Source organism: Myxocyprinus asiaticus, chromosome 17 (assembly GCF_019703515.2).
Source record: "Myxocyprinus asiaticus isolate MX2 ecotype Aquarium Trade chromosome 17, UBuf_Myxa_2, whole genome shotgun sequence".
Lineage (NCBI taxonomy): Eukaryota > Metazoa > Chordata > Actinopteri > Cypriniformes > Catostomidae > Myxocyprinus > Myxocyprinus asiaticus.
This window is the reverse complement of record NC_059360.1, coordinates 13,701,168-13,725,395: the sequence shown is the minus strand read 5'-3', so window position 1 is coordinate 13,725,395 and position 24,228 is coordinate 13,701,168. Positions and strand designations below refer to the sequence as shown.

The following is a 24,228-nucleotide window of genomic DNA, read 5'->3' as shown; positions in this document are numbered from 1 at the left end:
ATTCTCTCATCATTTACTCACCCTCATGCCATTCCAGATGTGTATGACTTTCTTCTGCTGAACACAATATATATATATATATATATATACACTACCGGTCAAAAGTTTTGAAACACTTACTCATTCTTTATTATAATTTTTTTTCACATTTTAGAATAATAGTAACGTCATCAAAACGATGGTATAACATAAATGGAACTATGGGAATTATGTTGTGACTAAACAAAATCCAAAATAAATCAAAACTGTGTTATATTTTAGCATCTTCAAAGTAGTCGCCCTTTGCCTAGATTTTGCAGACATGTACTCTTGACATTTTCTCAACCAACTTCTTGAGGTATCACCCTGGGATGCTTTTTAAACAGTATTAAAGGAGTTCCCATCTATGTTGGGCACTTATTGGCTGCTTTCTTTATTATTTGGTCCAAGTCATCAATTTCAATTTATTTATTTTTTTTATTAAATTTTAGATTTATAATGAAATAAATTAATATGGTGGCACAATTATATTTTTGTCTACAAAACTAATTTCAAACATTTATGCATACGCCTTCAGATCAAAAGATTTTTAAGATCATGAGAAACATTTCGGTGAAGTGTATATCTATATCTATATCTATATCTATATCTATATATATATATATATATAAGCAATATCACACGAGCAAGAGTGCGATATAGCCCTACATCAGCACTGCTGTGATTCGGCCATAGGTAATCACAGCAGTGCTGATTTAGGGCCATATAGCACGATTGCGAGTGTGATATTGCTTATATACAACAGTTCAATGAACACGTCAATTTAAAACAATTAGGAAAAACTGAGTACGGTCACAAAAAACGCATTTGTGCGTGGAACTACTTTCTTACGCAATGGATCAGAATTTGCCGTTGCTGGTTCAAACCAAATGATGCATCCAAGTCTCTCAAAAACATCACTTTAGAATTACTTGTATCACAGCCTGGGCTGTTTCTAACATGTTATTGGAGAAACAAGGATATGTGTGTGTGTGGGTGTGTGTGTGTGTATGTGTGTGTGTGTGAGAGAGAGATGGAGCATCTGCAATCACCTGTTGTAGTCTGTTAGTCAGCTTTCTGAAGATAATGTAATTTTGGTGAAATTCATCCTATTTTCTCAGTGGAAAAATAGCTGTCCAAGCGGGGGTATTCCTCCCTATTTCGTGGTAGCTGGTGCGCAAGAGTCTTTCACTATAGAAACCGCAATCTTCTCCACCATTTTGTCCTCTCCAATGTGGAAACTCCCGTAAGCGCCTTGAGTTTGTGTAATTAATCAGTCTGTTGTGTCTCTCAGCTTAATGCTAAAGTTGTTAGTTTAAAGCCATTTAAAGCTATTTCCTAGCTTTAGTAGTGTAGTAGTAATACGAGTGATGTTGAATATAAACACTGAGTGATACTGACTCACTTCATGTCACCAACTGGTTCATATTACACGCAAAAATTGTATTTTGCCTCCACCTGCTGGCTAAAAATGTAATGTCACAAAATTAAATGTAAAGATCTCTTAACACATCTGCACTGCTCTTACACTTTAGTTTAAAATGGCACAAACACAAGCGGAGAGATACACACAGTGATGGTGTGAGACCATCAGTACTCATGAAACGTCTCTCGTCCAATCAGATTCGAGGACCGGAGCTAACTGTTGTATGTATGTATATATACTGTTTGTACACTCACCGGCCACTTTATTAGGTACACCTGTATATCTACTTATTCATGTGAATATCTAATCAGCCAATTGTATGGTAGCAGTGTAATGTATAAAATCATGCAGATATTGGTCAGGAGCTTCAGTTAATATTCACATCAACCATCAGAATGGGGAAAAAATGTGATCTCAGTGATTTAGACCACGGCATCATTGTTGATGCCAGATGGGCTGGTTTGAGTATTTCTGTAACTGCTGATCTCCTGGGATTTTCACACACAACAGTCTCTAGAGTGTAAAGGTGCAAAAAACGAAAAACAACCAGTGACCAGCAGTTCTGTGGGCTAAATCGGCTTGTTAATGACAGAGGACAGAGGAGACTGACCAGACTGGTCCAAGCTGACTGGAAGGTGACAGTAACCCAAATAAACATGCATTACAACAGTGCTATGCAGAAAAGCATTTCTAAAAATATAACACGTCGAACATTGAGTCGGATGGGCTACAGCAGCAGAAGACTCCTCCTGGTACCAATACTGTCAGCTTAGAAAAGGAAACTGAAGCTGCAGTGGGCACAGGACGATTGAGAAAAACATCGCCTGGTCTGACAAATCTGGATTTCTGCTGAGGTAGCCCCCAAATGGTAAAACTGCACGATTAATCATTAAAAGATCACACTTCAAGACGCGTTTGTAATTTTTGATATCCTTTATATGGCATCTACAAAACACAGTGCTCCTGTACGAGACGCTGAATAAGCTAAAATGCAATGGGCAAAGACGTTTGTCCAGCACAGTGCTTTACAAACTGCAGGGTGCAGCCACGATTGGCTAGGAGTGTGACATAATCTCTGTTCAGTTCAATATTTTAATAGCCACCGATGCTACAAAAATACCAGCATTACCAAGATCTGACTAAATTTGCTATCCGTGCGCTGTTTGATCACAGAACAGCTGTCCTGAAAATATACACATCAGGATGTGCTACCAACGCTATATTTGCACAGTTTTAGGGTTGGGGTTAGGGTTTGGGGTAGGGTTAGGGCTTAGTACAGCCTCACACCATATCACACTATCTGATAGTTATGCTGCTAGCACATCCTGATAGGTATTATCTGCCCAACAAGATGTACTACCTAGGTTTTTAAAACATTTCATACTGTTGTAGTACATACAGACAGGTTCTCACGTGCCGACATGTGCTACCCATGTTTTAACTATACATATCACTGTTTTTACTGCTGGTAGCACATCCTGAGCAGGTAGCACAGATTGTCATAACAGCGACTGCTTTCAAACACTCACATGCGTGTGTCTGCCCATGCACTTGTGTCTTGTGATGAATGCAGCACTCCTGCACAAGACTCTGCGCTGTTCTTAATCAAAATACCCCTCTTTAGGTGATATTAATGTAAACACAGCTGTTAATGAATTACCAGTGTAAACAGACGGGATTAAATCTGCATTATCTTGATGAGATATTAAAGCAAACACAGCCGTTAATGTATAAGCAGACAGGACAAATTCTTCAGAATGTTACATTTGTGCGATGTCTAAATGTATATAAGCTGCATGATGTCTGTTATAGGCATCCATGCATTCTTACTGCATCAAATCAGCATTAATGTAGATCTATCACACAGTAAAGAGTGTCAAATATTTAAGTACATTCATTTGCATTAAATACTCTTTTTTAATGTTTGATATTATAATTTTTTAAACGTTTAATTGCTACTGTTGCTAAAAAAACTTAAAGCACTGTTTACTCTGTTCTCTATTTAAATACTGGTTCTTGAATAATTCCTTTACAAGCTTGAAGCAAGTTTTACAAGAGAAACACAAGGCCTCATTGTTTTAATTTAAATTAATATTTATTAAAAAAAACTTTTGTACAATAACAGTTTTTTTTGTTATATATTTGTTTACAAGTGCAATACCAAATTAACATAGAACTGTTAATGAAGCTTTTTTCAGCTTGTATGCTTTTTAGCATGTGAGAAACAGGTTTTCTTTTTTTTATTATTTACTATGCAGTATTTTAACAGGATATTTATTTATTTATTTATTTTTTAAATCATCACAAGGTGCTGTTTGGTTTATAATGTATTCGTCTCTGCTTCAATCTTTTTGCATAGATTGAAGCAGAAAACATTTGGTCAGAACCTCTAGTACATTACATGTTACTTTGTTTGGTACCCTTATGTCCAGGTTTAAAATCACTGAAATAAGCATTTTTCTTCAGAATCGTGAAAGAATCATGATCTTTATTCTAAGTAAAAAATAAAAAATAAATTGATTCTCAGTTGATCCAGAATTGTGAAGGTCTAACAAATGGTAGGCCCACTACAGCCTCAGTTTTCTGTTCTTGGCTGGCAGAAGTGGAACCTGACATGGCCTTCCACTGTTGTAGCCCATCCGCCTCAAGCTTCGACATGTTGTGCATTCTGAGATGCTATTCTGCTCACTACAATTGTACAAAGCAGTTATCTGAGTTGCCATTATCTGAGTTACCATAGCCTTTCTGTCAGCTCAAACCAGTCTGGCCATTCCCCGTTGACCTCTCTTGTCAACAAGGCATTTTCGTCCACAGAATGCCGCTCACTGATTTTTTTGGGGGGGTTTTCACACCATTCTCTTTATACTCTAGAGACGGTTCCCAGGAGATAAGCAGTTACAGAAATACTCAAACCAGCCCGTCTGACAGCAACAATTATGCCACGGTCGAAATCACTGGAATCACATTTTCTCCCCATTCTAATGGTTGATGTGAACATTAACTGTAGCTCCTGACCCGTATCTGCATGATTGTATACATTACACTGTTGCCACATGATTGGCTGATTAGATAATCACATAAATAAGTAGATGTACAGGTGTACCTAATAAAGTGGCTAGTGAGTGTATACATATAGGCTAATTACACAGATATGATTATTTTGAGTGTATACATATAGGCTAATTACGCAGATATGATTATCAGATATGATACGCATATATTTTACAGCTTTCTGTTCTTGGCTGACAAAAGTGAAACCCAACATGGCCTTCTTCTGTTGTAGCCCATTCGCCTTAAGGTTTGACATGTTGTGCATTCTGAGATGCTATTCTGCTCACTACAATTGTACAAAGCAGTTATCTGAGTTGCTGTAGCCTTTCTGTCAGCTCGAACCAGTCTGGCCAATCTCCACTGACCTCTCTCAACAACAAGGCATTTCCGTCTGCTGAACTGCCGCTCACTGGAAGTTTTTTGGCACCATTCTGAGTAAACTCTAGAGACTGTTGTGCATGAAAATCCCAGGAGATCAGCAGTTACAGAAATACTCAAAAAAGCCTGTCTGGCACCAACAATCATGCCACAGTCCAAATCATTGAGATCACATTTTTTCCCCATTCTGATGGTTGATATGAACATTAACTGAAAGTCTTGACCCGTATCTGCATGATTTTATGCATTGCACTGCTGCCACATGATTGGCTGATTAAATAATTGCATGAATAAGTAGGTGTACAGGTGTTCATAATAAAGTGGTCTGTGAGTGTAATATAATGGGAAAACTGATTTACTGTTTACTGAGCCGAACAGTGTATCTTCTCAATGCTGTCTTGTGAAGATAAGTCTCACTTAATAGGTTTAATTAAAACCTCAGTTTCTTCTGAAGACATGCTTAAACTATACACCATCAAACTTTCTGTAAATCTAGTGATCAGCCTAGTCCTGTGGTGTTTGAGATCTGGGCTTATTCAGATATTTCAGATCTGATCACTGGAAATGAGAATTTTCAGAGATTCTGAGAAGACAAATACTGTAAATACACCATGGTTCCATTTAACACAATCAGTGGACTTTTAAATTTAAAGTATTCAGTTGCTCTTGTACAAGTCTTCCAAATTCTTGCCACCTTACAGTTGACTAACTTTCAAACAACTGTAAATTATACAGTATTCAATTTATAGTCCTAACCTGGCCAGTGCACTATCATTTAAGATTATTCTAATTTATTATAAATAATGATATTATCTTTGAGCAATAACTTAAATCCTTTCAAAGCCACATAGCTACATCTTATGCATAAACCATCTGTTTCTCTTCCAGGACAGAAGAGCTCAAATGATAGCTCCCAAACTTTATTACATTCCTCATATAATCCGTCCACATGCAGTTATCCGGCAACAGGAACAGTGCTTAATTTGTTTAAGTTAAAAGACAATTTCAACCAGAACTATTCCTATGAATCTGCTCATATTAATACAAGTTTTTGCAAATCACACCATATATGCTGATATTGTCTTGATTCCATAAGCGTAGAACATATCAATGTGAGATTTCTCACCAAACTTTGTAGAAGGATATACCACAACAAGATTCAAGCCAACATTTTTGCTCCACTCCAACTTTTTCCATTTTGCAATTCAACTGATTTTTGGATCAATCCAACACCATTTTCATAACTTTTTACTCTGGATCCAGCTCATCATAATGTTTTGGTTTTAACTTGTCCCTTGTTTCATTCACAATTAGCCCAGAAAATTGCAGTTTAGCTAAAAAGTTTAAATCACAATGAACTTTGAATGAATTTAAAGTTGACATATCATTTATTTAAAAAATTGTTCTTCTTACAGTCCATACCATTTGAAAGCTATCCCTGCAGCACAGTTACTTGTGAAAATAATTTAGAATACCTAGATAGATAACTTAATATGGCATGATGGAATGCATAGTTTGTCCATGAGAAGAAATTGGGAGTTTATTTTGTTTTAATGATTTATTTGTATTGCCTATCATTCCCTGGTGTGCTCTTTATTAAATATCAGTGTGCAGTGATTCCCTATGAGAAATAATTTGGCATTTTCCATGTAATTTAACAAAATCAGAAAAGAATGCTGAATTAACAGTCAGGTTAAACAATCAGTGTCACATTTTTAATCAGAGGCAACCATCAGCAGTCTTTTTCACCATCCTCCACAAGAGGATAAAAGTAAATAAAGAACATTTGTAAGTACATCAAATTGAAAATCATGCTACAAATTGTGAGTTACTAAAGTGTCTTAATACCACTAGGTGGCATCAGCCTACAACTTTACCATCTGCAATGTCTATGCTGGGGTTTGTGGAGGCAGTCTCCTCCATAGGGGTGATTGCATTGGTTTTCTCAGACATGTTATTTAGTCCACCTGCATAGGAGAAAGATGGCTGTATGCCTTGGAGAAATTCTGATGTGTCTGAGATGCTATCACAGGTCTCATCCTCACCAGCGTTCAATGGCACACCATTTTGACTTCACGAGTGGCCAGGATATGAAGGTGGATTTTGTTCCTGTGAATATTGAGTACTCCCCAAATCAGCAGGGGGCAGCTCACTTGGGGGCTGACAATAAGGACCACTTACAGCCTCTTCATAAGAGGGAAGTGGTACAGCAATACCATCTACAACCAAGATGTTTGGACCCCGACTGTCATCCTGCTCTTCACTGAAAATGATAAAAAAGTCATTTTAATGAGTAAAGCCGTTTCCATTCGAACTAGACAGTGCAATTTTGTTGTCTGTACCTTGGACCTTGCTGGGACTTGCATTTGAAGTGGAACATCTTGGCTGTGATCACCAGAAGCAGGGCTAGCAGCACACTGATGGCTGTACAAGCCACTACTTTCCATGTGGTTAGTAGAGAATCTTGAAATCCAGGCCAGGTTGTCTCTATGGGAATACAACAGTGCTTATTCACTTTTATTACATGAATAATAGCAGTTTTATTCAATAGGCTTACAAAATAAAACATATGCTCTTAATAAAAAAAATAATAAAAAATAAATAAAATAAAAATATATACAGGTGCACTCGGTTTTTTGTGTGTGCTATTTTCTAAACTTTTAAACAAACAGTGGAATAGTAGTTTTGAATAGTATGTTCAAAACCAAGAAACTAAAAATGGTTCTAAAAATTCTTTGCCTTATTGCACATTGTGGATGTAGCCTTCTGTGACATGCTGAGGAACAGCTATAATTACTACATATAAATGCACAGTTAATCTAGATACAATTAAAAATATTAGAGGTAAAAAGTAAATATCTCAGTTGTTTTTAAGTCTTCGCTGAATTATTGTTAGATATGATGCATTAATACAGATTTGCTGCTGCTGGGTTTTGACTGAAAAGCAGATCTGTAAATAAAATTAAACTATCCATACAGGTAATTATTTGATTATTTGATTTAGGCCTATGCATATGCTATCTGTGGGTACACCAAGGTTTAAAAAATAAAACTGGGCTCGTATAAGGTTTAGTCCAGTGTTTAGGGTATTAATTGATTTTAGATGGCAGATGTAAATGTAAGGATATATTTATTGAAAATATGTTATTTTATATAGACTACTGCAGGGGTATTCAATTAAATTTACAAGAGTTCCGGTCTCTACATTTCCTTCCCAGCAAAGGTCAATAACTTACATGGTGTCAGTAGTCAGTATACTGTAGCCATGAAATGACATAAGGAATGCTTAATCAGTTTTATGAAATAGTTATTATAAATGTACAAGTTGGCAGCAATAGTAATTTGTAAAACAAAAAATCATAAAGTCAAAACAGTCTCTTTAAATTTAGGCAAGGATTATGACACTGGGGCCCCAGAGACAAAGCCAAAGTATTGGGGTTTGGGGAATATTCTACCAAAATATTAAAATATTTCAGTTAGTTCATCAGCCGAGTGCACTTTGATATGAATATTAAAAGATAAAATCAACTGTTTGTTTTTATGCTGATTGACAGCAGTCCAGTATTTGTGTTACAAGATACATAAGGGGCATAGCAGGCCATGTTACTAAAGAAAGATTCAGGGGTACCCCCTGAGAGAAAATATGGAAAATCTAAAAGTCTGAATGGACCGTTTTTATATTTTCCTTAAAGTGAAAATCTACCAACAACAATCAATGTTCATCACAATAGTAAAGCTTAACCCTTGTGTGGTACTGGGGTAAAAAATTACCCCTTTTGAACTTTTGAACTGAAAAAACATGGTTTCCTTCATCTCAGTGGCATGAGATTTCGTGACTTTTCTGACATTACCTATCAATACACACACACACACGCACAAAAAAAAAAAAACTGGGCTGGATTCTGTTGGTGTGGTGGTGTGAAAAAAAAGTACCTTTCATGGTGTTTGGGGTCAAATTTGACCCCATATTGGAAATGAATTAGAAAGATGATAAAACATAGTTTTGTTTTACATAGTGTGCTCACACACACACACACACACACACACACACACACACTCATAAAAAGGAGAGACTGCAAAAGAGAGCATTTTTTTATAGAACACTGCACATCCACAATGAACGCACACACACAATGAAACAGATAAAAGGATGAGACCATTACACATCCACAATGAACACACACACACACACACACACACGCACGCACTTCAAAGGCTGATATATATCTTCTTCAGAAGATGACAAAGCTGCAGGCCCCTCCACAGCAGCTAAGCCTCACAAAAGGAAAAGGTGTCAGGTGTGTCCCCTTAAAAATGATGTGAAAGGCACAAACTGCAAAAAAAATAAATAAATAAATAAAAAACATCTGCAAGGCACACACCTTTTTCGTGACCTTCTGCCAGATGTGCGTGGATTCATGAAAGACTATAGTTTCTGATACTTAGTATCATTCTCATTGTTCTTTACTGTTCTTGTTTTGTTTTTTTACCATGTTTGTTATCTTTTCTCTTTTTATTTTATAAATAATTAATTTGTTGTTGCTCTTTATTGCTATTCAGTTCACTGAATGTTCAGAATTGTGATGCCTGCAAAAATGACAAGTTTGCCATTGCAAAATGTTATGTACTATGATCACTGTTTACTCCTGTTGATTTCTGTTCATTTACATTTATTGCTGTTGGATTTCTTGACATGTTTTATTTATTTCTTCTTATTAACTTAATTAATTATTAAATTGGGATGTTTTAAATAAATAATAGGTGACTAAAATCTTGTCTTTGTAGTACCATGGTATGTAATTATTTATGGGGCATCATTGCAAAAACTGACCCTTCAAAACACCTCAAACACTTTGACAAAAATACTGTTTAATGTCTTTGATAATGTCTAAATATATATCCAAATGCATAACTTGCTTAAGAACTAAAAACAAATCAGTTTGGCACAACCAGACATATTAATGGTCCTCTGCAGCCACCTGCTGGTTATATATTGTAATTTCATGTAATTTTACTTAGTTTTTTCTTACCAGAAGATGGCAGCAATCTGCCCCTAACACATGGCATAATCTCCAAAAATATAACTGAGTAATGTTCACTGAAGTGAATTTAACATAAAAATTCCTTATTTTATATGCAAATTAATGTTTTTTTTTTTTTTTTTTACTAATTTTGAGGTAAATAAATACCACAACCCTCCCAAAAAAACTGCACAAATTTAGAGTTTTTAAACAATGAAGAAAGTGATATAACATTTGTTAAAAAAAATAATAATAATAATTTTGCTACAATCACACTTTTAGTGTGTGGGGTCAAAACTGACCCCCAATACCTTTAAGGTAAAATAAAAATGAAGAGAATACAAGGGTTAAATACTGTTAGCTAGAGTTAAGTAGGCCTATAAATGGAATATAAATATCAAATAATGGAAACATTCTCATGAGAACTCCACTACATTACTAGTAATATCAAATTTCAGGTTGTTTTTCCTTGCCATCTATGACAGAGATGATGGTATCTTTGATTAATTTTCACAAAAATAATCTGTTTGTGAAAGACTTGTCATAATAATCATAATAAAGGCAATTTAAAAAAAAAGAAATTTGTTTAAAGGTGCTCTGGAAGCACGTTGTCCTGTCACAAACCAGGTTTTGCTGAACGGTCGGATTCATTTCAGACCCATGAAGTTCACTTTGCTTCATTCTTGTTTTCTGCAGTGTGTTTTAGCGAAAGATGCCGGTATCTATATTGCTGCTCCCTGTATTTTTCTGCTACGGCCTAATGCCGATTGGATAGGATGTAGATCTCGTCACAAGACTAATTTGCATAAACACGCGATTGGATAGGACGCGGCCAAAGGCTGGTGTTTCTTCACCACTGCTAGAGACAGAGAGAAGCTGTGCTGCACTTGGTAAATGGCGCCCAGTCAATCATGTTTGAAAGCTGTCTGAAATTAATTTATTGACTTCGATATCATTATGTTTGGTGCTGTTCGGTCCATACTGACCCTTTGCTGGGTCCGGACCCTGGTCCGCCATTTGAGTATGACTGGACTACTGTATATTATGCTTGTTTTTGTATCCCCTTTTCTCCCAATATGGAATGCCCAATTCCCACTACTTAGTAGGTCCTCGTGGTGGTGTGGTTACTCACCTCAATCTGTGTGGCGGAGGACAAGTCTCAGTTGCCTCCGCTTCTGAGACAGTCAATCTGTGCATCTTATCACGTGGCTCATTGTGCATGACACCGCGGAAACTCCGCATGTGGAGGCTCATGCTACTCTCCGCGATCCATGCGCAACTTAACACGTGCCCCATTAAGAGCAAGAACCACTAATCGCGACCACAAAGAGGTTACCCCATGTGACTCTACCTTCCCTAGCAACCAGGCCAATTTGTTTGCTCAGGAGACCTGGCTGGAGTCACTCAGCACACACTGGATTTTAACTTGTGACTCCAGGGGTGGTAATCAGCGTCAATACTCGTTGAGTTACCCAGGTCCCCGTATACTATGCTTGTTAAGATTTGTATGCTGATAATTCCCCCACATGGGAAAACAATTTAATTGCTTATTTTCGCTGTTTTTGGTGAGGCAAGTCCCTGATTTTGGGCTTGTTTTTCCAGAACAGGTCACTTGTTTCTTTTGGGAGATCAGGCAACACTGCAAATTATATAGCATCTATCCTTAGCACCAGTGTTGGGTAACGTTACTTTTAAAAGTAACTTGTGTAGGATTATCCATGAACGAAGCCATCAAATGAACACAACACCACATTCCACAGATCAGAGAGATCCCCACCGAGCCATTAGAGAGTCATAAAAAAGAATCCATGGCGCCTAAATTGCTGAAGGAGACCATCTCTCCCATGCTTGCTTAATCTCAAACTAGGGTTTGTAATGACAGAGCTGACCAATAAAGACAACCCTTCTTTGTTCCACAAACTTAAACCCTCTGTAAGACCAAATGGTCAAGTAACACCTTGTGACCTTAATGCATAAATCCGTGGCCATATCAGGAAGCAGAGACTCATCGAAGACAGTCCCAAGGCCCCTCAGCATGACCTTCTGAACTTCCACACAGAGCAAAAGCAGGTTTTCTTTGAAAGGTTCCCTTGTGAGATCCTCCTGAATTACAATGTACAAAACAACACCAATTCTATGACTCTTTATTCTGGATGATAATTAGTCATGAGATCCTCATTATTCTGCAAACAGCAGCTAAAAGGAATCCATGAACGCTGTATTTCACTGAGTTAACCCTCTAAAATGTTCACACACCCAACGGGAGTCACGAGTCCTCCTTGCGGAAGGCCTTGTTTCAAAGCCCACCTCATCATGCATCCAGACAATACCTATCCGCGATCATAACAGAGTCCAAGACATAGACGGAACGAACTTTCTTCAAACGCCAAAGAACCAAGCAACACAAGGAAACGCAATGCAAGGAAACGCAACGACACGCAAGTACATCTCCAGACTTTTGCTCAAAGTGCTGGTGTATTAGTTAAATACTTTGGGTAATCCGATTGCAAATCGATTTAGACTCAAAGAAGGATAAATGGTTCTTAAGGCTTTGTCTACAGACTCCAAGAAGTTCATTTTCTCTGTATTGATTGTTTATTTCACATTCTGTCACTACACACCAACCTGTTTCATGTTGTATGTGTTAGATTAGTTTTATGTTTAGAATAGCAATAAAGTATGTCTGTATTCAAAGATGATTTGACTGTGGTATATTTTGATAAATAATCTCATCCCTGTTTTTAAAAGATTTCGCTTCAAAGCTACAGTGCATCCGGAAAGTATTCACAGCGCTTCACTTTTTCCACATTTTGTTATGTTACAGCCTTATTCCAAAATGGATTAAATTCATTATTTTCCTCAAAATTCTACAAACAATACCCCATAATGACAACATGAAAGAAGTTTGTTTGAAATCTTTGCAAATTTATTAAAAATAAAAAACGAAAAAAATCACATGTACATAAAAGTATTCACAGCCTTTGCCATGACACTCAAAATTGAGCACAGGTGCATCCTGTTTCCACTGATCATCCTTGAGATGTTTCTACAACTTTTTTGGAGTCCACCTGTGGTAAATTCAGTTGATTGGACATGATTTGGAAAGGCACACACCTGTCTATATAAGGTCCCACAGTTAACAGTGTATGTCAGAGCACAAACCAAGCCATTGTAGGGCTTTACTGGTTGTTTAGATCAGTGTTACTATCAGAAATAATTAATAATTATTTCTGTAGTTATTAATCAATATTTAAATTAATTAATTGGATCTAACTCATTAAAACCTCATATAGGACTCCAGTAAATGTAGTGTGCTACGTTTAGGAGCAAGTTTGGTTATTAGCAATAATTAATAATTATCAAAGATAATTATTAATTATTAAAATCAATAGAACATTGATGAGAATCAGTGTTAGCTTTTTTTTTAATCCTTTAAAATCAACACTTATCAATTGTTAACATCGATGAAACATTAAAATTAACACTAGCTTACTGATCATTCTAATTCAATCAAAGATAATTATCAAAAATCAATAGAATATTAATAAGGATTAACATTGACGGGGCACCACCCTGAAATCAGGGACTAATAACCGAATATTAAAACAGTCTCAATATTAGATTGTTTTCTTAGGAAAATCGACATCCGAAGAATATCGATTTTCGAATAAAAAAAACAATGAATGAAGGTTTGAATCCGAGCACTGACATCCCGTCAGCACGACACAGGCGTATGCAAAACAAACCAAAACACTTCTCTTTGTAATATAACAAAGTTTATTTATGCAGTAATATCAATTAATAATTAATACAATGCAGTCAATAAACTTCCGACTTACAACTACAAACTAAACAGTGACATGATTAGATATGGAAATAAAAATAATCCTATAACACAAGGTGTGTGTGTGACAGTGTGTGTGTGTGTGTGTGTGTCAGTGTGGTTAGTGAGAGAGAGAGAGAGAGAGAGAGAGAGAGAGAGAGAGAGAGAGAGAGATGATTAAGTGACAGCCCGAAAGCTGATTTCGCTATAGCTGGAGATGAAGCAGCCGTGTTCATCACTCAGAGACGTGGTTTTACGAGCGGGGCTCGTAAAAGTCCCTTGTTATTTGACTCTTTAATGGATGAACTCAGTTGCTGTCTCACCCGCGATGGCGAAAATGCACAACAGTCCAATTTGGTTGGACTACAATACAGCAAAACAAATTCGTGATAATTAATACCCTGAGTATTAATAATTAGCGGACATGGCGGTCCGTAAACTGTACAAGCAAAAACCTTGAAACACAAGAATAACACGCTATAATATTCTATCTCTGCCCAGACGTAAACCTCTTACTTGAATCGCATGAGGACACATGTAGAATGTGTTTTCCTCCGTCCTTTAACTTTGACCCGGTTTCTTGAGGCTCGTGTGATGACTAGAGCTGTTTCCTCGCGCTGTCGGCGGCCGGTACGGCTGTTGATTCTCGGCGGGCTGGCGGAGAACTCAGAAATGTCGACTTGATTGAAGATGGAAGAGAAATCTTTAATCTCTTCACTTCTGTAGGCAAACGGATGAAGATGCGAATTGCTCGGCGGTCTCCTTCGGATCCGTTAGAGTGTTTGGTTGAACACAGAGTAATCTCAACTCATCCAGCGAGATGGAGATTGTATGGCTACAGTTTCAAGTCGGACATTACTTCCTTATGCCACGAGGTTACACCGGAGAGCAGCAAAAAGCTACGTCCGTATTCGGTGAACGAAGTAGCCGGAAGCCACTTTGGAAGCATTTCAGAATTATTTGAAGTCCTGATGATGTCATGTTTGAGGGACGTTCTGTTGTGTGCCTCATCCAATAGGAGTTGAGAGCTCGATCCTTTAGAGGGCAAGGCTTCATGGATCCGTAGTCTGTTTTGGACTCCCTTTGTTTGATTTTGGCGCGATTTTTATCAGTAAGATTTACGACTTAGAAGGTGGGGGCTTAAGTTATGTTTTTACGACTGTGTTAGGCCTGCCTTTGTCTTCTATCTGAATACATGAGGCCCAACACCATGAAGTCCAAGGAATTGTCTGTAGACCTCCGAGACAGGATTGTATCAAGGCACAGATCTGGGGAAGGGTACAGAAAAATTTCTGCAGCATTGAAGGTCCCAATGAGCACAGTGGCCTCCATCATCCTTAAATGGAAGAAGTTTGGAACCACCAGGACTCTTCCTAGAGCTGGCCGCCTGGCCAAACTGAGCGATCGGGGGAGAAAGGCCTTAATCAGGGATGTGACCAAGAACCCGATGGTCACTCTGACAGAGCTCCAGCATTTCTCTGTGGAGAGAGGAGAACCTTCCAGAAGAACAACCATCACTGCAGCACTCCACCAATCAGGCCTGTATGGTAGAGTGGCCAGACGGAAGCCACTCCTCAGTAAAAGGCACATGACAGCCCGCCTGGCGTTTGCCAAAATGCACCTGAAGGACTCTCAGACCATGAGAAACAAAGATTGAACTCTTTGGCCTGAATGGCAAGTGTCATGTCTGGAGGAAACCAGGCACCGCTCATCACCTGGCCAATACCATCCCTACAGTGAAGCATGGTGGTGGTAGCATCATGCTGTGGGGATGTTTTTCACCAGAGGAACTGGGAGACTAGTCAGGATCGAGGGAAAGATGAATGCAGCAATGTACAGAGACATCCTTGATGAAAACCTGCTCCAGAGCGCTCTGGACCTCAGACTTGGGCGAAGGTTCATCTTCCAACAGGATAAAGACCCTAAGCACACAGCCAAGATAACAAAGGAGTGGCTCCGGGACCACTCTGTGAATGTCCTTGAGTGGCCCAGCCAGAGCCCAGACTTGAACCCGATTGAACATCTCAATCGGGTTCTGAAAATGGCTGAAAATGCACCGACGCTCCCCATCCAACCTGATGGAGCTTGAGAGGTCCTGCAAAGAAGAATGGGAGAAACTGCCCAAAAATAGGTGTGCCAAGCTTGTAGCATCATACTCAAAAAGACTTGAGGCTGTAATTGGTGCCAAAGGTGCTTCAACAAAGTACTGAGCAAAGGCTGTGAATACTTTTATGTACATGTGATTTTTTTCCCCGTTTTTTATTTTTAATAAATTTGCAAAGATTTCAAACAAACTTCTTTCACGTTGTCATTATAGGGTATTGTTTGTAGAATTTTGAGGAAAATAATGAATTTAATCCATTTTGGAATAAGGCTGTAACATAACAAAATGTGGAAAAAGTCAAGCGCTGTGAATACTTTCCAGATGCACTGTATACCTAAATATGTGTAATATTAGTTTCAATAGCCATGAGAATAATATTACTCCAATAAGGGAATTAATCATAATTCCCTTATTAAAGCTAATTTCTTAAAATAGAAATTGTGAGCGGTTACAACGAGACGTTGTATTATGATTTTAATGGTGGAGAATTTTATAAAGACAAATAATCTAGTTATTTGTCATTTATCTGATTTATAATGGTTGTCGAACGTGACTAATTCCATTATAAATTTCCTTACATAATAATGTAGAATAAGGACAGTTTAATTTAATTCCAAGCTCACACATACTGTTTCCTTACATATAATGGTGGAGGTACATGGGTACTTTAACCCATCCTGTGTACATTTATACTACCAAATTTCCTACACTCGTTAGAATATTGCATTACTCCTTAAAAAGTAACAAAAGTAATTAAAAAGTTACTTTTATGTATGTAAAGCATTACGTTACATTTTTGAAAAAATTTTGCCTTATGAGAACACATTTCTTAACTCTTGCTGTGATTGTCATGACAATGGTAAAGTTTATGATGGCTGCTCATTTAAGCTCCAGTGCACAAAAAAATCCACCGCTGCAAATGATGAGTACAACTGGATTCCACTGAAGCATTCAGATTTACATTCCTTTACCAGCAATATTTTGCCATTTTTAAAACATAAATCTCAGGGTGGGCTAAAAGAAGACTTGTTGTGCTCTGCCCATCGCTGATAAGCATGGCTCATACTCTCTAGAACTACAATACCCATCATGCGCACACTACAATGCCCATCATGCACACACATATACAACTTCATTGAACATCTCTAATAAGCCTCCCACTGTCTAGAACTACAATGCCCATCATGACCCTCCTTGAAGTTTGCACACTTTTACTCCTGATTTATCACAACACAGGGAATGGAGCGGTGTACAAAAGCAACGCATTACTTATTTAAAAAATTAACTCCGATATTATGGTCTAAAATAAAAAAAATATTGTGTTACTTTACTCGTTACTTGAAAAAAGTAATCTGATTACGTACCACACATTACTTTTATCACGTTACCCCCAACACTGCTTAGCACAGAGTACAGTCATTTTAAAAAGAACGTTATTAACCATTGTTTTATTTCATTCTAACTGGGGCGATTACCATTTGAAAAGGAGGCTGTGGAACGCCGGAACCGGAACGAGAAACTTCCGCTCAGAACGAACCGAAATGAAAACCATTTAGTTTTTAGTCCCTGTTTAAAATGATGTGCACTTATATTAGATGACAACTCTAGTCGCATCAGTCTTGGAGATAAAGCTTCTTTATTCTACATATGGTGCATATTCATGAGCGCTGCCATGTTGAGATCATATGACCAGCCAAATGTTACTCATTTTATCTCAGTAATCCCATGCAATTGGATGCTTTCATTTGCTAAATAAAATAATGCTAGCTGACTGCGCATAGCACATAAATCAAAAAGCATATTTTTACAAGAACATTGGTAAGTAAGAATTTCTGTTTTAACATGATGGTGCATCTATATCACTAGGTGTCATCGCAACATAAACAAGACTATTACTAAGGGCACCTTTAACATTTTGGTAAGGATATATAATGATGAGCCAAAACATTGCCTAATATGCTGTTGGTCCTCCACGTGATGCTATAACAGCGCTGACCCACCAAGGCATGGACTCTACAAGACCACTGTGGTATCTGTCCCCAAGACATTAGCAGCAGATCCTTCAAGTCCTGTAAGTTGCGAGGTGGATCAGCTGTGGATTGGACTTGTTGGTCCAGCGCATCCCACAGATGCTCAGTAGGATTGAGATCTGGGGAATTTGGAGGCCAGGGCAACACCTTGAACACTTCATCACGTTCCTCAACCATTTCCTAACGATGTGTGCAGTGTGGCAGGGCGCATTATCCTGCTGAAAGAGGCCACTGCCATTAGGAAATACCATTGCCATGAAGGGGTGTACTTGGTCTAAAACGATGTTTAGGTAGGTGGCACATGTCAAATTGACATCCACATGAATGAACGGATCCAGGGTTTCCCAGTAGAACATTGCCCAGAGCATCACACTCCCTCCACCAGCTTGTCATCTTTCTACAGTGCATCCTGGTTCCATTACTTCCCTAGGTAAACGCTGCACATGTACACGGCAGTCCACATGATGTAAAAGAAAACGGGACTCATCAGACCAGGCGACCTTCTTCCACTGCTCCAAGGTCCAGTTCATATGGTGCTATATGTAATATTTTTACTGTACTAAATCATAAAATGACCATAATATGTCATTAGAGAATTAGGAAACATGCTAAGTTGAAATACTGGCTTCTCCGATAACAATGCTACAGCCAGTATATTCTACTTTGAAGTTTCCATTCCGGGCCAGAATTTCTGTGTGATCCCGCCCACTGCCCACTCACCAATAGTATTTTGACACCGCCGGGTTGCCAGATTTGAACAAGTTTGCAGGCAAACAACACTGCGTGCTGCAGCCATGGAAGCCAGCAAAAGAACTGGATCAGAGATAATAGATTCCACCCGACCTAAAAAGCCACACCATCCATCTAAAAACCACCATGACCAGAGGCGTAGTAAAACAAGGATAAATACTGGATTTGCCTTTGGAAGATGGAGACAGCTTAAAGCCGAGAACTCCTTCAAAACGGATGCTGAGTTGACTAATTTGCGTGTCAACATTCTGGCAACCCGCATGAGCTTCGAGTCTGGGGCGGGGCAGACAACTCTCCAATATTTTGAATTTGGACAGCACTACACATTTCAAATGCTTGTTGTCAATCTTACATATAGCACCTTTAAAGTCAACATGAAATCAAAATGGGCCCTATTTACTTTATTTTAATTGCCATTTATGGTCCTCTTGTGCACAATTCTTTGGTGCACATTAAAATGAAAGTTTATCTTAGTAATCTGTCTTCAAAATGAAGTAAATTGCTCTGCCTCTGAAATTACTTTCCTTTTCTGCTGATGAGCCCTTATTTTTCAGCCCTTCCCCTCCAACCACCTGGCTCCATTCTGGTAGGCTATGTAATGCCAAAGACTATTTAACAGAGATGGGCCACTTCTATTAAAATGAATAGGAGAAATTGGAACGTCCAACAGTCAACGTATGTAGAAAGTAAGTCCTGCCTTACAGGTAAAATAGCCAATCAGCTTTTAGATACAGACATTGCCTGTAAATCAACTCGGGAACGTGCATGCGCATTATCTATACAAGTCAGGAAAATTGCATTTTTTAGCATAGTCTGAGGTAAAGAAGCACAATTTTTGATTCCAATCCAGTCAGTTCTCTATAAAATCATGTCTCTTCCTACATTTTTATTTTTCATTTCACTCAAAAAGTGGTTTTGAATGCCAGTTTCATGTTGACTTTAAACTCTCAGACATACCATCTTTGACGCAGTATAACTGCATGTGTGGAAACCATTGCCCATTCTGACAGGTGATGTACTTGTAGTCTTTCATTAGAGAGTAGCCATGATAACAGTAGTATTCTATGACTGTCCCGTGAATGTAGCGGTCACATGGTTGGGGGTGGCTCATATAATCTCCATGTTCTATCATTGGGGGTAGGGAGCATGCTGTAAAAACATCAGAGTCAAAGAAAACAGGCATCTGAATCAGATAACTAATTTCCTGTTCCAGAGTCATTTAAATGTTTATCCTGTATTTATTTACAAAATCACATTCCTGTAATAACACCATTACCAAACTTTCCTTTAAAGTGGAGCAGATTTTCCTCATTCAGGGTAATTGTTTTCAAAGGTTTAGGTAGAGTATAGATCTTGTATGAAGGGAAAAAAAAAACTATAGACTACACACCTTAAGTAATGCACAATATGTAAAGCTGTTTCAAAGGGTACTAAAAATTATTCTAAAATCTCTATAAAACTATGTCTAAGGAACATAGCCTGGAGACTTTACAACATAAAGTTCTGATATTTCACCCTCAATATCAAGGCGTGTGTCCGACCAGATGAGGTTATACATGCATTCCAGAAGTTCAGGTCCCTCCAATTTGTAACCAAGGAAACACTGTTAGTGGACTACTGTTCCCACAGGCACAGAGAACTTTGTTTCTGAGATGTTCATGTAACTGTGAGGAGGTATCAGTGGCCACAGGCAGCCTATGGAGATAGAGGACCATGCTGAACACCTGTACAATGACCAACCTCATGGAACAATCTCCAGATGTGACATGGGTCATTTTGTTATGTGTTAAAATTCACCATGCCACAACACATGAACAACAAGAGTGTATTGTAGAATTATACAGTTAGTTACATAGAAGGTTAATTTGTAGAGTGAACAAATTAGAGAGAAAAAATTAATTCATACCTTGACAAGCTGGCTGATTATCCCATGTCCCATCAGCCTGACAGACTGACTCCTTAGTTTCCATGTCAGGGTATCGAATCTGAAATCCCTCATGGCAGCTAATAATGAGGCTGTCTCCAGACCTGTAGGTCTTATTAATGACATCAGCACCCTCGATGAATAGAGGAAAACAATCTTTGAAAGACAGAATAACATTTTTGAGGAAGAATGATAGAAAGTGAAAGTGAAGTCTTCAATATTTGTTGAAATCCTTTAATCCTTTAATTACATTTTCCAAGCTGAAAAATGCACACAGTATAAACAAAACCATTATGGGTTATTCACTGACTGTTGCATTCCATTCAGTGTAGTCTGACATAATAGATTTGGGAGACCACAAGGGGGCGAAATAACATTTACTGAAGCCGGTCGCGGCATGGGCAAGGGCCAGATCACACTCACACACACACACACACACACACACACACACACACACACACACACACACATTATGAGCTGATTGCAGTCCAAAGTTACGAAGGTTTTTGTTCTTCAAGAATTTACAAAGTGACGATGAGTTTACAGGTTAGGGTATGAAACTGGTGTAACTGTGCAAACTGAACAATTAGAAATGGCGGTTTATTGTGCAATTTCCCTGTATATAGCATTGAATAGGTCTTTCATTTAAGCTGTCAAACTACAAAAAGACATACTTGTAACTAAAATACATTGTGTAGGGTCTATAAAAGATTCTCATATACAATATATCATTCAGTAACGACTAAAGTAAATAATATATTTATTATTATAAAATAATCCTTTGATAATGATTTGGGGCGAATTTAATGGAAATTGATGCGAGTCGAGCTCCGTTGTGCTGCAGAATTTTTGACAGCCTCTGGAGACGGCGAGCCCATGGTGTGTGTTTGTACCTTCATAGGAAATAATTGTTACAAATTTCAGAACGCGCCATGTCGTCCACCAGACCCGCCTGGTGCGCGACCCACTTAAATTTTCCCTGCCACTCACACTTTTCCAAAGTCGTGTCAAGAAATATGTTTGAAAAGACAAAGGGTATTGTGCAAAGAGCTGCCCTGTTTACATCTGAAAACAAATTCTAGATATTTCAATAAACATCAGGAAAATCTTCCAATTACCGATACGTGAAAACGGCATCGATCCCAAGCCTAAGAATTATGCTTTGGATTTTAGTTGAAAGTCTATTAAGACTGAATAACCTCACCTTCTGAAAGGCACACTGGTTTAATGCTTGGTTTCCAGCCTACCGATCCATTATGGAAGCGCGTGCAGACAATCTTGGCTGGTCCCTTTAAGCTGTAACCTTCCACACAAGAGAATCTGGCCACTGAGTTTTCAAAGAACAAACCATGATTTGGAATTCTGATTCCGTGCTCAGGAATATCAGGATCTTTGCAGAACTGCTCCACTGAAATTTCACATAGAAAATGAAAATCATGCTTTCAAGGAAACAAAAGACCAACAAATTCTTAGAATACTGTATGCATACGCTAGAGATCGGAGAGTGCAACACATAGTGTCTCAACATCTGGAACTAAATTGTTCTCTGTGCAAATTATCTTAAACTTTTATATAATGTTCCCATATTTATCTGCTATTTACAAAAGTATTTCAGAAATCTACTATTTATTCCTAAACAGTGTCTGTAACACTTTACATTGAACCTAGTCTCATAGAATGAACGTTACTATAACTGTATTTTTGCTAAATGACTTTTACGTGCCACGTTTCGCCAGTTTCCTGGTGAAATAAACACTAGAGGCACTACAAAAAATGTGCGGTTTATTCACTTTCACACAAATCAAGACTACAATGAAACACTTCTACTATAACGCATCATTTGAAAAGCAATTCTTTTTAATGCTTGTGTTACAGACCTAATGTGATTAGGACCGCCTGTTTTTTTCCACCTCTCATTTGAAATTAGAACACTATTGGTTAGGTTTTGGTTCAAGTTTTAGGTTAGGGAGGTACGTTTTACTTATTAAAACCTCCATCTAATAATCACCTTAAAAACGTCGTCTGATTACGAAAACTTTTCACTTACTTTTAGCGCCCCCCACTGGACAATTCACAAGGAAACTGCAGTGAAATTGTAATGAAGCATGTAATTTCGTAAAACCAGTTAGAGTAGCACCATTCTTATGACGTGACATGGAAAGTGAAAATACAAGCAAATCATTAATTTAAGTAATTAGGTGACTGAGGGACTGACCCATGTTAGGAATGCAGTAACAGTGCTTGCTCATTTAGTCTGGCTTCCAGAGAACATATGAGTTGTAATTAATTAATTGATCAAATTAAGAAAGGTTTTTGTGTGTGTGTGTTTAAGTTTAAGGTCACTAATGTACCACTATTTAATTACATAAATTCATTGTTGGCATATGTAACTAAAAGTATATTTCAGCCTAAATTGTATTGTTCTAACGTTCTAAATTGTATTGTTGTAACCGCTGATCACCTGTGATTTTCACACACAAGTCTCTAGAATTTACTCAAAATGGTGCCAAAAACAAAAAACATCCAGTGAGCAGCAGCTCTGTGGATGGCAATGCCTTGTTGATGTGAGAGGTCAACAGAGAATGGCCAGACTGGTTCGAACTGACAAAGTCTACGGTAACTCAGATAACCGCTCTGTACATCTGTGGTGAGATGAATAGTTTGCGCTGAACTGTAGTGGGTTTGCGCTGTTTTGGCAGCACGAGGGGGACCTACACAATATTAGGTAGGTGGTTTTAATGTTGTGGCTGATCGGTGTATAGCAAATAGGTGAGAAGTTGCAGTGGATTCTTTATGTCAAAGTAATCAAGGAAACATGTTTATAACATATTAACATAATCGGCTAATCGCAAATCAGGTCATACACCAAATTTTACTTGATCTCAAAACTTGTTTTTCCCCTTGTGAATCCTTTAAATTTTACATAATGATTCTTACAACTTCTACTGTGTGTGTGCATGATAGTGATGTCACCCCTGTAGCTGATTTGGTTGGTGGAACTGGTGGTGTTACAACTCACTTTGAGTAACAACACTCAGTGGTTTTCCCTACAGTGTATATAACACTGCTTGATATTCCTTCACCATACAAGAAAACACCTTTCGACTGAGATAAAATTCAGTGACGGTTACCTTCATATACTTGTGGTTACAGTGCTTTATTAGGGCCTACAGTATGTGTTGTCTGTATTTTTATGAGTGCTAGGTCTGCTTTGTCATGGCCAAAGGTTATTCAATATAAAACAGGCAGGTGGAAAACATAAATGTGTCTGACATGGCATGACAGTGCCTCACACTGAAGATGATGGGCCAGGGGATTTAACCAATTACAGTGTGTCCCATTAACAAGTACTTTCTGTGGGCAAGCCCAAAACCCACACTGGCCCCATGTGGGTTAGCCCACGTGGGTCCCACAGCAGTTTTTCCCTTTTGGGGCCCTATGTGGGCTTTCTGTGGGCAAGCCCAAAAGCCACACTGGCCCCATGTGGGTTAGCCCACGTGGGGCCCACAGCAGTTTTGCCCTTTGGGCCCCCATGAGGGTTTTCTGTGGGCAACCCCCTGTGTCAACAACACAGGACAGTTAAAACTTTGTTTTTAGATTATAGATGCTCTAGGGCAGTGGTTTCCAACCTTTTTTCCTTGAAGCCTTCGCTACTTAAGTGTAAGAAAATCCGAGAAAAAAAATAATTACTGCTTTTATGTTT

At 38.2% G+C, this 24,228-nt stretch overlaps 1 pseudogene; it reads right to left on the bottom strand.

Annotated features, from left to right (window-relative positions):
- Positions 1–6,605: 6,605 nt before the first annotated feature.
- Positions 6,606–22,744, bottom strand: LOC127454718 (sushi domain-containing protein 4-like; annotated as a pseudogene).
- Between the last annotated feature and the right edge of the window lie 1,484 nt (positions 22,745–24,228).